The sequence below is a fragment of the Hemibagrus wyckioides genome, linkage group LG06 (assembly GCF_019097595.1).
Source record: "Hemibagrus wyckioides isolate EC202008001 linkage group LG06, SWU_Hwy_1.0, whole genome shotgun sequence".
Lineage (NCBI taxonomy): Eukaryota > Metazoa > Chordata > Actinopteri > Siluriformes > Bagridae > Hemibagrus > Hemibagrus wyckioides.
This window is the reverse complement of record NC_080715.1, coordinates 26,802,993-26,819,140: the sequence shown is the minus strand read 5'-3', so window position 1 is coordinate 26,819,140 and position 16,148 is coordinate 26,802,993.

Sequence of the window (16,148 nt, the reverse complement as noted above, 5' to 3'; positions counted from 1 at the left end):
TGCTCATTTATAAAGTCATGGTTCGGTATTTACCTCAGTTATAACGTCATGGTTCAGTATGTACCTCAGCTATAAAGTCACGGTTCGGTATGTACCCCAGTTATAAAGTTCAGTTCGGTATGTACCTCAGTTATAAAGTCCAATTTGGTATGTAGATCATTTATAAAGTCCAATTCGGTACGTAGATCAGTTATAAAGTCACGGTTCGGTATGTACCTCAGTTATAAAGTCACGGTTTGGTATGTACCTCAGTTATAAAGTCACGGTTCGGTATGTACCTCAGTTATATAGTCCAATTCGGTATGTAGCTCAGTTATAAAGTCACGGTTCGGTATGTACCTCAGTTATAAAGTCATGGTTCGGTATGTACTTCAGTTATAAAGTCACAGATCAGTATGTACCTCAGTTATAAAGTTCAATTCAGTATTTACCTCACTTATAAAGTCACGGTTCGGTATGTACCTCAGTTATAAAGTCACGGTTTGGTATGTACCTCAGTTATAAAGTCACGGTTCGGTATCTACCTCAGTTATAAAGTTTAATTCGGTATGTAGCTCAGTTATAAAGTCACAGCTCGGTATGTAGCTCAGTTATAAAGCCACGGTTCGGTATGTACCTCAGTTATAAAATTCAATTCGGTATGTAGCTCAGTTATAAAGTCACAGTTTGGTATGTACCTCAGTTATAAAGTCACGGTTCGGTATGTATCTTGGTGTTACAGTTCAGTATGTACCTCTTAGTCATGGTTCTGTTTGTACCTCAGTTTTAATGTCACGGTGCAGTGAGCTGGACTGTGGTCCAGGTGCAGAATGTCATTTAAAAGTGAGTTTTTCGGTGCAAAGTGTTATAAATTGTATCAATTCATAAATTAGTCATTAAATTATTAGATAGTGTATAAATTAACAATATTTGTTTAAGCAGTTGAAATAAGGTAACTAAAATAAAATGCTGATGTAACCCTCCTCTCTTAATTTTAAGGTAAATTTAAATGATTTATAATTGTATTTATTATTTATAATTGATTATATTGCTTTGTCATTAGTTTAATCATAAAGGGGTTACATAATTGTGACATGGCACTATTAACAAACACTTACCACAACACAGCAGCACAGGATTATATGCTATAATAGTTTTGGGATAACTTGGGTGCAGTACCACATAATGCCTTTGGGGCTAGAGAGTCAAAATTGTGTGAAAATCTGGGGTCCAAAACTCACTTCACGACCAAAGTGAGGACCACTGTAAAAACACGAGAATAGCATCTATATGGCCTTAAAATAAAGTGAGGACCAGAAAATGTCTTCACTTCCCAAAGAGGTCCTCACACTGTGGGTTAAACTTGCACTGGTCCTCAGTATGTAGCAAGTACAAGAACACACACACACATACACACATACACTCACACACACACACACACACATTCAAACCTACAGGGTTTAGCATAGTCATACATTTTAATTAACTACATGTTTTGTATGGTTGAAGGTAACCTGAGCTTTGTCATCTAATGAACCTGGAGCTTCACAGCAGCAACACTACTCAAAAAGAATAAGTGTCTCAGAGCTAAAATAGTTTTAATGTTCAATTCAATTTATTTGTATAGCGCTTTTAACACTAGACATTGTGTCAAAGCTGCTTTACAGAAATACAGAATAAAAATGATAAAGGTTAAAGTTATCTCTGACATTTATCCCTAATGAGCAAGCCAGAGGTGACGGTGGTGAGGAAAAACTCCCTGAGATGATATGAGGAAGAAACCTTAAGAGGAACCAGGCTCAGAAGGGAACCCACACTCATTTGGGTGACACTGGACAGTAATTAATGTAAATGTAAATGTAAATGTAAATAATGTCCTTTCTAAAACAGTTAAAGTCTCATCGAGACCAGGGTCCAGATCCAAAGAATCACTTGGAAGAACAATGCTGCATTCCAACAGTAATGGAAGCAGTATATTTCAATATCTTGTCCAGTCATGGTCACGTATCTTTGCCCATTAGAGCATATACAATATGATTCTCCTACCTGAAAAGCTCTTTTATAACGTTTACTCATTTCCATTCACATGAGCTGTCAAATTTGACTAAGAGAACAATTCACTCGATTACAATTTAAATAGCGGTATGATTCCTATGCTTTTATTACAAGAGATTATTATTCATGCCGAGAGACGGGGGACAAAATTGAAAGGTAGAATCATTATGTATATGTAGGAGGCAAATAATAAGCAACCTGATATTCTAACCCTAAAAAGACATCAAGAGCAATAATTTAACAAATGAATGAATCAGTCTAGCAGCAGGAATAGTCAACATTATTAGTTGAGTCACACTAGTTATCTGCAGGGTATTCTAATTTCTAATAGAATTTGTAGTAGTTATATTACAATTGCATTATTTACCTAATAGATTAAGCCATAGCAACTGTGAAGAAAAATTTTTTTTTTGGTTGTTTTTTTTTTGGTAATTTAGAAGAAATTGTCATCTCCCATGGTAGATTTCACATGACAACCAGAATCAAAACTGTTGATATTTCAATCAACCCCCCACACCTTTGTGAATCAATGTGATCACTGTTGTGTCTTTTAAATATGTGCATAATTATAGCTCTATCCAAGTGTTCTTCTATTTTGTAGACCCACCACTGTTCCTTTCTTGGACCACTTTTGATAGATACTGACCACTGCAGACCAGGAACACCCCCAAGTGCTGCAGATTTGGAGATACTCTTGCTTCAAACACATCAACTTTGAGGACAAAATGTTCACTTGCTGCCTAATATATCCCACCCACTAACAGGTGCCATGATGAGGAGATCATCAGTGTTATTCACGTCACCTGTCAGTGCTTATAATGTTATGCCTGATCAGTGTATTTATTTTACTCTCTGTACATTGGACCTACCCAGTTCATCCTTTTGTTCTCTTTCAGGTATCCTACACAGGGTCCTGGAGATATCACAGAGGATTCAGGGCACAAAGCAGTGGTGCCAACCCATCACAGGACACAACCACACAAATTTGGCTTTAAAAAGTTTGATGTGCTATGTAAAATGTATACAGTAGTGATTGAAATCTGATTTCACGACCATAAACAGACCTGCTTGTCTGCTCCAAAGTGGCTAAAGTGGGAAAAAAGTACTCATGATGTTTTTGTCAGGAGCCAAATTTTTCTGCATTTCAGAAAGTACCAAGTCATCATAACAGAGTGGCTAAAGCTTGTTCATTGAGGATTTTAGTTCAACCTTAATGGTTTGTTCAGCACATTTCAGCCTGGCCGGCTTATTGAACAAGGCACAGTACAGTGTTAGCTGTGCCAGAAATGTGCTGCAGAAGGACAAATCAATTCCAGTTGAACTAGTCTCAACAGCAAATCCATAAACACTCACATTTATTTTTAATTCATCCATCTTAATGACTACTCAATATAAATATTATTTATAAGGAAGCTTGGATGTAAGCAAAGGATGCATAGCTTGTAAAATTGTTTGTTAAAATACTTGCTAGTCTGCAGCACAAAGGGGAAATCTAAGAAAATATTTTTAAGAATATCAGTATATTTTAAATAAACATGCAAATAATTTTACCGAAAGGCCTACCATTTCATACTGAGTAGCTGATGTTTGGCTGTATGATAGAATTTCTGGGTTCACATGGACTGCCTATCATGGTGGATGATATGAAGATAAGCTTGGTAAGCAGGTGTCAATTTCAGAAAGTGACACAAGATAACAATACAGTTAAGCAAAAATGTTTAAAAAAAAATAAGACATATAACTTCTTACATTCTCTGTAATTTGATGATGTTAGAAGTAAAATTAACATTGATTTAACTTTAAAGGGCAGCAGTAAATCAGATGGCATGTTGGTGCAACAGGTAGTGTTGCAGGTTGTGTTGCATGCAGAAACCCCAAGCCTGTCCCAGAAATACTGGGCATTTGGTAGAAATACACCCTAAATACCAGACCATTGGAGGGTAGCATGCAGACATAATCACATCCATGGAAATTCCTAAGCTTATTCACTACTGTGGCGCATGCCACCAAAGAATTTTACAAATTTTGCGGTCCTGGAAAACAGGATACGCTCATTCAACTAAATAAAAATTCACATACTAGTCATTAATACACTGTTAAAGATACAATGTCATATAATGAATGATTGCCTGACTGCAAGTTGAGGCTTGGACAGAGAAATAGGAAGGGAAGGGAAGGGAAGGAAGGGGAAGGAAATGAGAGGAGAGGAGAGGAGAGGAGAGGAGAGGAGAGGAGAGGAGAGGAGAGGAGAGGAAAGGAAAGGAAAGGAAAGGAAAGGAAAGGAAAGGAAAGGAAAGGAAAGAGTGGCCTCTGCAGGCTTAATATCATATCTGCAATCACAAGCCTTGTAAGTTTGAAGTTCAACTACAACCTATTAAAATATAACTTAACATCTAAAAGAAACGCCACACGCTATCCCTAAACAGAGATTTCATTAAAAGCACTGAAACTGTATTGTATTATTTCATATACAGTCATAAACAAATGAGCTGATGATCTCACACATATGTTGTTCTTCCCCAAACTATTGCCACAAACACTGATTTGAGGGGGGTATTACACCTATAGATGTGTAAAAGGATAGACCGGACATCCACTGTTCCCATTCATTCCCATTATATATACACTATATTGCCAAAAGTATTCGCTCACCTGCCTTGACTCGCATATGAACTTAAGTGACATCCCATTCCGAATCCATAGGGTTCAATATGACGTCGGTCCACCCTTTGCAGCTATAACAGCTTCAACTCTTCTGGGAAGGCTGTCCACAAGGTTTAGGAGTGTGTTTATGGGAATTTTTGACCATTCTTCCAGAAGCGCATTTGTGAGGTCACACACTGATGTTGGACGAGAAGGCCTGGCTCTCAGTCTCCGCTCTAATTCATCCCAAAGGTGTTCTATTGGGTTGAGGTCAGGACTCTGTTCTCATTTTAATATATTTAATATATTTTTCCATGAATGTGTATTAAAATATTCACAGTAGTCTATTCTCTACATTTCATAGCTTTTCTCTCAGTTGTGCTGCTTCCAGTTGTGTATATTTATGACAAGAGTATTTATCCAATCATATTTCAGCTAGTGGCTGACATCATGTGTTCCCAGAGTGAAAACCTGCCTCAAGGTCTTCAGAAACGAAAGTGCAGATGCCCGGAGCTTAAAATAAGTGGCAATGAAATTGTTACCTTAACCAATCAGATTTCGAGTTGGCGTCACTGGGGCCATCTAGCAGGCATATGATTACGTCAGCAATTTCCTGTCCTTTGATTGGATAATTGGAGTAGTCATAGGCAGCAACCCGCCCATATACATTGTTTCTATATTTGCTGCATCTCATTTCGGATGCTGCGTCCTCCGGAGATTACAGTTTGCTGCATACTTCATCAAGAATGTCTTTTTTGAGAAAAATAACCGTAATAAAACTGACTGTTCCTTGTAAGGTATGAAATGCTGTAGCCTAATTTCTGTTTTTACTTTTTATTTAACAGTTGATTAGTATCTATTGGGGTGGCGTCCAGGGGCGATTCTAGAATTTTCATTTAAGGGAGGCTCAGCCCCAATGAGGGTATAATTAAAGGGTATAATAAAAAATAAATAAATAAATAAAGTAAAATAAGGTTTGACTAACAGGGTAGGATGGTAAACTTATTGCAGCATTCCACTGTATTGCATAGATGTGTATAACATTTGAGTACCGAACAAGCCAAATACGAGTGTTCATGATCACACACACACACTTGCGTCTTCTGATCCTTGCTCTGCGACGCCGCGGTCTGCGGATTGAAGAACGTGCTGAAAGATGGGGAGGAGCCAAGGTCTGCTGCCGTTTTCATATGAAATTTAAAGGGGACTGAGGCAATCACAAATTTACAGTTTATGGAGAATTGCAGAATTTTAGGAGGGCTGAGTAGAAAATGGCCTGGCGACACCCATGGTGGCGTCATAATGATGGTATAGAGGTGGATTAATTCAGGAAGGACATCAGTGAAGGCCTAGGTGTGAAATGCATGGCCTGCCACTGATATATCAGTGACATGCAAATTCTTTAATGTCAGATTCAAAAAAGCTAGCCTAGTCATCCTGACTACTATTCTTATGAGGCTAGCTTTGATCTGGACCTATGAGCAATCACAAACATACTCTATATTGCCAAACAGTATTGGGACATCTGACTTTACATGCACACGAACTTTAATGGCATCCCATTCTTAACCTGTAAGGTTTAATATGGAGTTGTCCCATCCTTTGCAGATATAACAGCTTCAATCTTCTGGGAAGGCTTTCCACAAGGTTTAGGAGTGTGTTTATGGGAATCTTTGACCATTCCTCTAGAAGCGCATTTTTGAGGTCAGGCACTGATGTTGGATGCGAAGGCCTGGCTTGCTGTATCCGCTCTGATTCATCCCAAAGGTGTTCTATCGGGTTGTGGTCAGGACTCTGTGCAGGCCAATCCAGTTCCCCCACACCAAACTCGCTCATCCATGTCTTTATGGACCTTGCTTTGTGCATTGGTGCACAGTCATGTTGGAACAGGAAGAGCCAATGCCAAAACTGTTCCAACAAAGTTGGGAGCATGAAATTGTCCAAAATGCCTTGGTATGGTGAAGCATTACGTCTTCCTTTCACTGGAAATAAGGGGCCAAGCCCTGAAAAACAAATCCACACCATGATGCCACCTCCACCAAACTTTACACAATGCAGGCAGGCAAGTACAGTTCTTCTGGTAATGTACTGTTCTTGAGCTAATCTGAAGAGGTAGCAGGTCACATCTACTTTCAACAAGGAGATAGAAGGCATAGCTTCCACCCCACATATGACCCAGACACTGCTAAGATTTGAACCCAGGATCTCCGGTTTACAAGGCAGGCGCATTAATCAACTAAACGACAGCACCACAGACCACCCTTAAGCACCTGTGAGTCGCTTAAAACCACAATTTACTCCAGGAGCATGCAAAATACAAGGACCAGGAAGAACATCTGTTCGACCATTTATTGATCCTGCAAAGGCATGCATGTGAGGCTGGCTTGAATCCTGGACATACACTATATTGCCAAAAGTATTCGCTCACCCATCCAAATAATCAGAATCAGGTGTTCCAATCACTTCCATGGCCACAGGTGTATAAAATCAAGCACCTAGGCATGCAGACTGTTTTTACAAACATTTGTGAAAGAATGGGTCGCTCTCAGGAGCTCAGTGAATTCCAGTGTGGAACTGTGATAGGATGCCACCTGTGCAACAAATCCAGTCGTGAAATTTCCTTGCTCCTAAATATTCCACAGTCAACTGTCAGCTGTATTATAAGAACGTGGAAGTGTTTGGGAACGACAGCAACTCAGCCACGAAGTGGTAGGCCACGTAAACTGACGGAGCGGGGTCAGCGGATGCTGAGTCGCATAGTGCGAAGAGGTCGCCAACTTTCTGCAGAGTCAATCGCTACAGACCTCCAAACTTCATGTGGCCTTCAGATTAGCTCAAGAACAGTGCGCAGAGAGCTTCATGGAATGGGTTTCCATGGCCGAGCAGCTGCATCCAAGCCATACATCACCAAGTGCAATGCAAAGCGTCGGATGCAGTGGTGTAAAGCACGCCGCCACTGGACTCTAGAGCAGTGGAGATGCGTTCTCTGGAGTGACGAATCGCACTTCTCTATCTGGCAATCTGATGGACGAGTCTGGGTTTGGCGGTTGCCAGGAGAACGGTACTTGTCTGACTGCATTGTGCCAAGTGTAAAGTTTGGTGGAGGGGGGATTATGGTGTGGGGTTGTTTTTCAGGAGCTGGGCTTGGCCCCTTAGTTCCAGTGAAAGGAACTCTGAATGCTTCAGCATACCAAGATTTTTTGGACAATTCCATGCTCCCAACTTTGTGGGAACAGTTTGGAGCTGGCCCCTTCCTCTTCCAACAGGACTGTGCACCAGTGCACAAAGCAAGGTCCATAAAGACATGGATGACAGAGTCTGGTGTGGATGAACTTGACTGGCCTGCACAGAGTCCTGACCTCAACCCGACAGAACACCTTTGGGATGAATTAGAGCGGAGACTGAGAGCCAGACCTTCTCATCCAACATCAGTGTGTGACCTCACAAATGCGCTTCTGGAAGAATGGTGAAAAATTCCCATAAACACACTCCTAAACCTTGTGGACAGCCTTCCCAGAAGAGTTGAAGCTGTTATAGCTACAAAGGGTGGACCGACGTCATATTGAACCCTATGGATTAGGAATGGGATGTCACTTAAGTTCATATGCGAGTCAAGGCAGGTGAGCGAATACATTTGGCAATATAGTGTATGAGCAAGCAATCACAAACATGTATGGATCAGCAGCCATTCCATAGCAGGTTATTGATACTCTCTTATTTCTGGCCAGAGCCTTGGCAAACACATCAACAACAGATTCGAACCCACAAAACCAGGGACTTGAACCCACAACCTTTGAACAGCTTCATCAATGAGCCTAGATGTCCAACACATTATCCATTGAGCCACAGAGCCGGGAGCTGCCTTCTGGCGTGGTGTGTCTTCTCAGCTTCATCCAAGTTTGTGGACAACCTAGTGCTTGCCCGTTCATTAGACAGCTCCATTTCTGTTGATGGCAACTGAAATCAGCATGCAGCACAGGCCAGACAGGACCCGAACGCAAAAGCATTTTCTCTCACCAATGCAATGCCTAGGAGCAAAGAACCCACAAGGACTGAATTGCCTCAACTACAAGCGTGGAAGTCTAATGGGCTATCCATTTTACCACAGAGCCTTCAGATGCTTTCCGGCATGGTGTTTCTTCTCAGGCTCATCCAAGTTCACGGACCACATAGTGTTTGCCTGTTCAAGGGATAGCTGCTTTTCTGTTGATGGCCGCCCACATGACCTGTATGCACAAGGATTTCTCTCACCTATGCAATGCCTAGGATCCCACAAGGATTGAACAGCCTCAACAATGAGACTAGAAGTCTAACAGCTATCAAGTTCACCACAGAGCCTACAGGTGCTCGACAGCATGGTGTTTCTTATCAGATTCAGCCAAGTTCACTGAACGCATAGTGTTTGCCTGTTCGTTGGACAGAATTTCTGTTAATAGCAAGCGACATTACCTGAACCCACAAGCCTTTCTCTAACCTATGCAATGCGTTAAAACCTGGAATTTACTGTGCTCCTTGTGGTGGCAAGTCTGCACTCTGACTTGAAATAATTAACAAATTACACATGGACAGAATTGTCCAAGTTAAAGCAAAGAGATAAGAAAGGAATTTTTATTTTGCCGTGGCAAAAGGCATTTCAAACACAGTGCAATAAAATTACACAGTGGAGAGGCAAAGCCCTCTTTCACGGGTCCCCCTTATATAGAACTTTTAGGTGCATCCTAAACCAAATGTATACGTGACCAACAGCACGAAACTCTTGTAGAATGGTAAATTACACTTCCATAAAAGGAGCTATAGCATATAGAAAGACAAGATATACAATGTTCTTGCATTCCACGAGTAGAGTCGCTCCTGGTACTGACAGCCACCTGGTTAACATCTTCCTTTCCACACACACACACCAAAGTTCCTAAAGGGTTACTTATTCATCTATGTTACTTGTTAAATTTTCCACTACATTTCCCTCCTTTTTGTCCTTAAGGACAAACTAAATATACGAAATTTTAACATATTTACTTTATGCATTTCACAGACAATTTTAGACTAACATCAGACATCATGGTTTCCCTTGGCTTTGCAATGATGTCTTCATCAACTAAAACTTAAAAAATAGTTACTCTGCTTTTTCTTGAGAGAGGAGAAACCCCTCTAATTTTCCTTTTTTTGCAAGTCAGGGAATCAAAACACACTCATTCTAAGCTAAATTAATTTTCATCATTTGTCAACTCAGGGTCATAGTCTGCTTGTGTCAGGTCTGGTGGAAAACCAATGTCTCGAAACTGCTCTCTCCATTCATCAAATCTGTCCTCTGTTTGTTGTAAGAGTTGACACTCTACTTTCCTGTTGAGAGTTGAGGAAACTAATCGTTGTAGAGTGGTAGACACCAACAGGGAATGCAGGGAACACACATCAGAGCTAGAAGTCCGATCACTACTGAAGGCCGTAAACCAACTGAACCATGAATTGTCCGCTTGTGGTGGGGGTCTAATCGCAATCCTCATGTGGTTGAGCACCTCTGTAACATTAGCAGACACATCTGGTATGTTAAAACAACACGAGATGTCAAGCATTTTGCACACTCCTCCTTTCTCTACCATGAGCATATCCAACACTAGGCGGTTTTGTTTAACTGCACTCCGAAGCTGTGTAAGTTCATCAGTGATCATTGTAGTCAATGTTTCAGTATTATATGCCAGGGTCAGAACCATATAGGCTAATCCATTGATTTTATTTAGGGCTACTGTAGTTCCTCCTCCTGGAAATACTGACCATCCTATATTTGCTGATGGGCTAGTCCATGGATCCGCTAACACGTAGCCATTATATTTGGATACTGCTCTCTTCTGTCTAGTATTGTTCTCATAATCAGGTATGTACACTGATGTACCAGTAATGAGTAACGCTGGGTAGCAGCAACCTTTCCAACCCTTCGTAGGAAGTCGGTAGAATCCCTTATTGCCACACACCCATATTGCAGCAGCTGATGAAGTGAGGCTTGTGAAAGGGCATGGGAAATTCACCTGTGTCCCGCCACGCAACTTCGCTGTGCAGTTGGCTGGCCCTATGTTGGTGCAGTCACCTTGCTTTGCTGAACAGTCATCTTTGTCCAGAACATACACATTCAGCTTGCACCACGACATGCCCACCTTTGTTTTTCCAGAGTCTCTGCATACACAAGTATCAGCCTGCTCTTTTGTCACTCTGAACACCAGGTGTGTAGGATACTTTGGTTGCTTTTCAGTGCAATTTGCTCTGTAGAAACTTACATTCCTGCTAGTCAGAAGGCTTTTCCCCATCATAACAGCATTACTGATACTAGCCGGGAGTTCACAGGACGTCAACACCTGTTCTATCATGCTTGCAGTTATAAGGACAGTTTTAAACATCTGATGAACTTGAAGACAAAGCCAGCATGACTTATTGATTTGAAGTTCTTCATGTTGCATAAGGGCTAAAGCGCAGGTGTAATTGTCTTCACACTTAGTCAGAGCACTTTCCGTTCGCTTCTGTAGATCAGTGGTGTTAGATCCCTTAATGGTGGAAATCTGTTCCGTGAGATCATCTTCCAAATTAGCCTGGGCCAGAGCTGATATGACTACATTTATTATCCTACCTATCACAGCTGGTTTAATCACTTCCATGTCCACTGTATGTTCAAAGGAATCTGCTCAGTAGCACACCAGAACATGCCTCTGTCAGACTTACTGACTTTGTTTAAAATAAATTTAACTGTCGGTCCATTCACCACCCTTTTGGCCCACATAGGTATTTTTGTAGAGATAATGAACCCATTCCCATATATTTCCCTATATTTCCCTTATTATCATACACTGTTGTGCAAGTCACTGTCCCCTTCTTTCCTTCGGTTAGCTGTATGTTAGTCTCTGGTTTGGTCCATTCTACGCACAGCCATAGTGCTAATGTAAAAGATAACGTAAACCTTTTCATCTTTGCTTTGCAGGTATTACCTACTGTTTGATTTGCTCACTTCAGTAAAGGTGCACTCTCATCTTCTCTCGAGGAAATGGATTTACACATGCTAGACCACTTGGGGTGTCCAAACCGTGTGCACAGGAGTGTTGTCTTTTTGAGTTTCACCTTTTCGTTTCAGTAGCAGGATTCTAAGAATGTCTCTCAGATGATTCCTATGAACAACACCAAACTTTAAGTGAACCTTCATGTTTCTTGACGTATATTGGTGCTCAGAGTGCAGGCTCTGCCCTTACGCATTCATCTCACCTCACTGAGGCTCGGGAACACTATCCATTAGGGTTGTCTTGCTAAGTGCAGGTATTTTTTCTAGATTTCATCTAGACACCAGCAATTCTACCATACGTGGTGGTTACGGTGAACCTTTACTTTCCCGTAGTTCCTGATCTGGCACTGGTACCTGCTTACAGTGACTGGCGTGTATCCACTTTGCTCTCTCTGCTATCTTCACAGCAGTGGGTGTAGTCAGCAGAATCTGGAACGGTCCAAGCCAACGCTTAGCCTTCCAATACTTCCTCCTGAAGTCTTTCACCACGATCCACTCGCCAGGCTTCAGGTCATGCGAGGTGTCTGCGTGTGGTTTAGGAAGGGCATCCTTCACCTGCCTGTGGATATCAGATAACACAGAAGACAAATTTATGCAATAGTTCAACATTTGATCTTCACATTCGCCGAAACTGTGTCTCTGGCTTCCTGGAAAACCCACTCCTGTGGTTAATGGCCTGCCAAAAAGGATTTCAAATGGACTCAGGTTAGCTCTCCCTCTTGCTCGTGCTCGCATGTACATCAACACTATTGGGAGGGCTTTGACCCATGACAAACCTGTCTCATTGCAACATTTTGCCAATTTATTTTTTAATGTTCCATTCTCCCTTTCTACAGCTCCACCACTAGCTGGGTGATAGGCACAGTGCTGTTTCAGGTTGAATCCTAAGTATTCACTGACATTCTGTAATGCCTGATTCATGAATGGGGTACCATTATCACTACCAATTCTCTCAGGAATTCCCCACCATGGAATAATTTCAGTGAGTAGTGCTACTGTGCTACTGCACTAGCATCCTGCTTAGATGTAGGAAAAGCCTCTACCCATTTAGAGAACATATCTACTATAACCAGACAATACTTCTTACCCTTCCTACGTGTTAACTCAATAAAGTCCATTTGTAAGTGTTCAAATGGCCTTTGTGGTGGTGGATGTGCACCGGAATGCCTCTCCCAACATTGTTTGTTGCACATATGACACAGCGTTCACAAAATTTTTGGGAGTAGTTAGTAAAGCCTATAACATGCCAGTGTTTCCTTATTTCTGTTACCATCCCTCCTTTTGACATGTGGTCTTTACCATGTGTCAATTTAGCATAAAAAGGAAACAGTTTCTTCGGTAAACACGGTTTTCCTTTGGGTCCATACCAAACACCTTCTTTCTGGACACATCCCAACTGCCTCCAGCATTGTTTCTCCTCACGATCACAATAGCTTTTGGAAGTAGGATTGCATCCAGGAGGTCAGCTATCAGGCCATGGTGCGCAAGCTTGCCTGAGGTCAAAAACCCCCTATGCTTCCATAATGTTCCAAAATCATGCGTGACACCAAAGGCGTACCTGCTATCAGTGTAAATATTCACAGTCTTACCCTCTGCCAATTTACAGGCCTCTATGTGGGCAGTGAGTTACGCTGCCTGTGCTGAGTAATGAGACGGAAGTTTACCTGAAAGTAGAATTTCATTCTGAGTCACTACTGCAAACCCTACACAGTTTTGACCTGTTTCTGAGCCCCTGGATGCTGATCCATCCACAAACAGTTCCAGATCAGGGTTGATCAGCAGTATGTCCTGTAAATCAGGTCTTGGACTACAAACTTCATTAATCACACTCACACAATCATGAGGCTCTCCATCCTGCTCTGTGGGAAGAAGAGTGGCAGGGTTAAGAGTTGTGCACCGTTTAACTGTGACATTCGGCATTTCTAACAGTGCCTCAAGAGTTGTATCTCAACCACCAAGCGGCTGTCATGTGTGCTGTCTTTTTTTCTAAAAGCAGTTGTGACACTGAATGTGGTACCAACAAAGTTAGTTCACTGTAGCCTACGATATCTTGTGAAGCATTAACAGCTTTCTCTGCTGCAGCCACTGCTCTAAGACACATAGGAAGTCCTACTGCTACTGGATCTATCTTTGCTGAGAAGTAAGCCACTGGTCGCAGCCTACCCCCATGCTCTTGAAGTAAAACACATGTCATGCACCCCCCTTTTTCGTCCACAGTCTGTGTAAATGCTCTCATCGGGTCAGGAATGCCCAATGTGGGTGTTGTCTGTAATGTCTGTTTCAGTCGTTCAAATGCAGCGTTTGCAGTCTCAGTCCACGTCACTTTGCTGTATGCTTGCAGACCTTGTCTGTGAGCAATAGCGCTCAACGGTGCCTCTAACACAGCATAATCGGGTATGAACATTCTACAGTATGAACACATACCCAAGAATGACATTAACTGTTCTTTAGTAACCGGTTTGGGAATTTTCTGTATTGCTTCCAATCTATTCGACTCAAGTCTTTTACCTTCTGCAGAAATTAAATGTCCTAGGAACTTCACTTCTTGTACAAATTGCAGTTTTGACAGGCTTGCTTTATGACCTTCTTTAGCTAGGTGACAGAGCAATTTAATGGTGTCTTTTTCACACTGCTCTTTAGTTGGGACTGCCAAAAGAATGTCATCTACATACTGAAGCAACACAGATTTCTCAGTTAACTGCAGTGTGTCTAAACTGTTCTTTAATGCTTCATTATAGATTGTAGGTGACTCACAATAGCCCTGACATAAGCCTGTGAAAGTATAGGCTTTTCCATTAAAGGAAAATGCAAACCAAAATTGACAATCTGGATGTACTGGTATGCTAAAGAATGCATTAGCTATATCGACAACAGAGAACCATGCACTGTCAACTAGAATTTGGGACAAGATAGTGTATGGGTTAGGAACATATGGGTTGGATCACAGCATCATTAACCACTTTCAAATCTTGTACGAATCTCCACTCCTCCGGCTCCCCTGGAGCTCTTATTTTTCTTACTGGAAAGAGTGGTGTTCACACAGGAGACATCTCACATGGCACTATAACTCCAGATTTTAATAGAGAATTAAACGCCGGTGTTATTCCTGCTATAGCTTCTGGTTTTAGGGGATATTAAGCTCTCTTTGGCCTATAATCTGATTTTGGTGTAATGATCACTGGAGGGCAATTTTTAATCAGACCTACATCATATTTTCTTGGGCACGTTTCGTAGTCGTACATCTGAAAGTTCCAATTTAGGTAGGGCCAAATAGGATGGGATCTGTCCCATAGTCATGAAGGATCACCATGCATCTCTCAGCTCTAGCCAGCAAATTTAGTGCTGTGCTATATGCATTTAATTTTGGGCTGTAAAGAACAGCTGGCTGCTCTGCTGGTTCCCAATCATAACTTTGAGTAGCCTGTAACATCCATTCTCCCAAAAATTCCCACTCGTCATTAACAGATTTGGCTAGAGAGAGATGTGGAGATCCATTATCTATTTGGAATGGGTTTGGATGACCAGCCCAAACTGAAACCCGAGATAAATCTACATCTACAGCACATCTGTGTTCATTCCATAACACATGCTTCAATATCAATATGTCTGGCCTATCTTCCTGAACCATTCTTTCTCATAACTCTCATGTGGTTCGTGTCTGTGTATGTGCGCAGTACAGTGCAACACTTTGGTATCATGTAGTCTGTGTGAGAAAAGGAGGTGAGAGTTTTTGCTTTCTCTACTAGAGAGTGTCCAACATCAGTGAGAGAGGAATCACTCACGTTCCATTCATACACATAGAGCAGGGGTCTGGGATCATATTTTACAAAGCAGGAGTTATTTCCCCATTCTATCCTAAGGCCTAGTGATGTGCTGATCAAATTTAAATTTAGTTTGCACATCAAATCTTGACCCAACAGATTTATTGGGCAACACAACAAATTAAAAAAGAGAATTCAAATTGTTTCTGTGTAGTTACTATCTCACATTTTAAGGGCACAGAGAATGTCTCAATTACTGACATCCCCGATGCTCCTGTAGTACACAGAGAGTGATTGCTCATTCTAGGTGAAATAGAAAATTCACACAATCATATCACAGAATGCCCTGCTCCTGAGTCAACTAGAAACTGTATCGGTATTCGCTCAACAAGTAATGTAATCACAGGCATTTTCTTAAATTCTGGTTCATGATATTTAGCATAAGTTTCATTCATAAGTGAAATAGCAGCCTCTGATACTTTGCTAGACATTGGATTAGTGACAGGTGGAAATGGAATGGTTAGTGTGGAATAAAATTCTGCTATACTCACTACAAAGACCTGACTCCGGCTCCACACTGACCCGACAGCTCAGTCCGAGCGAGACTCACAGGTAAGTAGGACTCCTAACTAAATAAGCCAATCAAGCAGACTAGATGAGTGCAGATAAGAGAT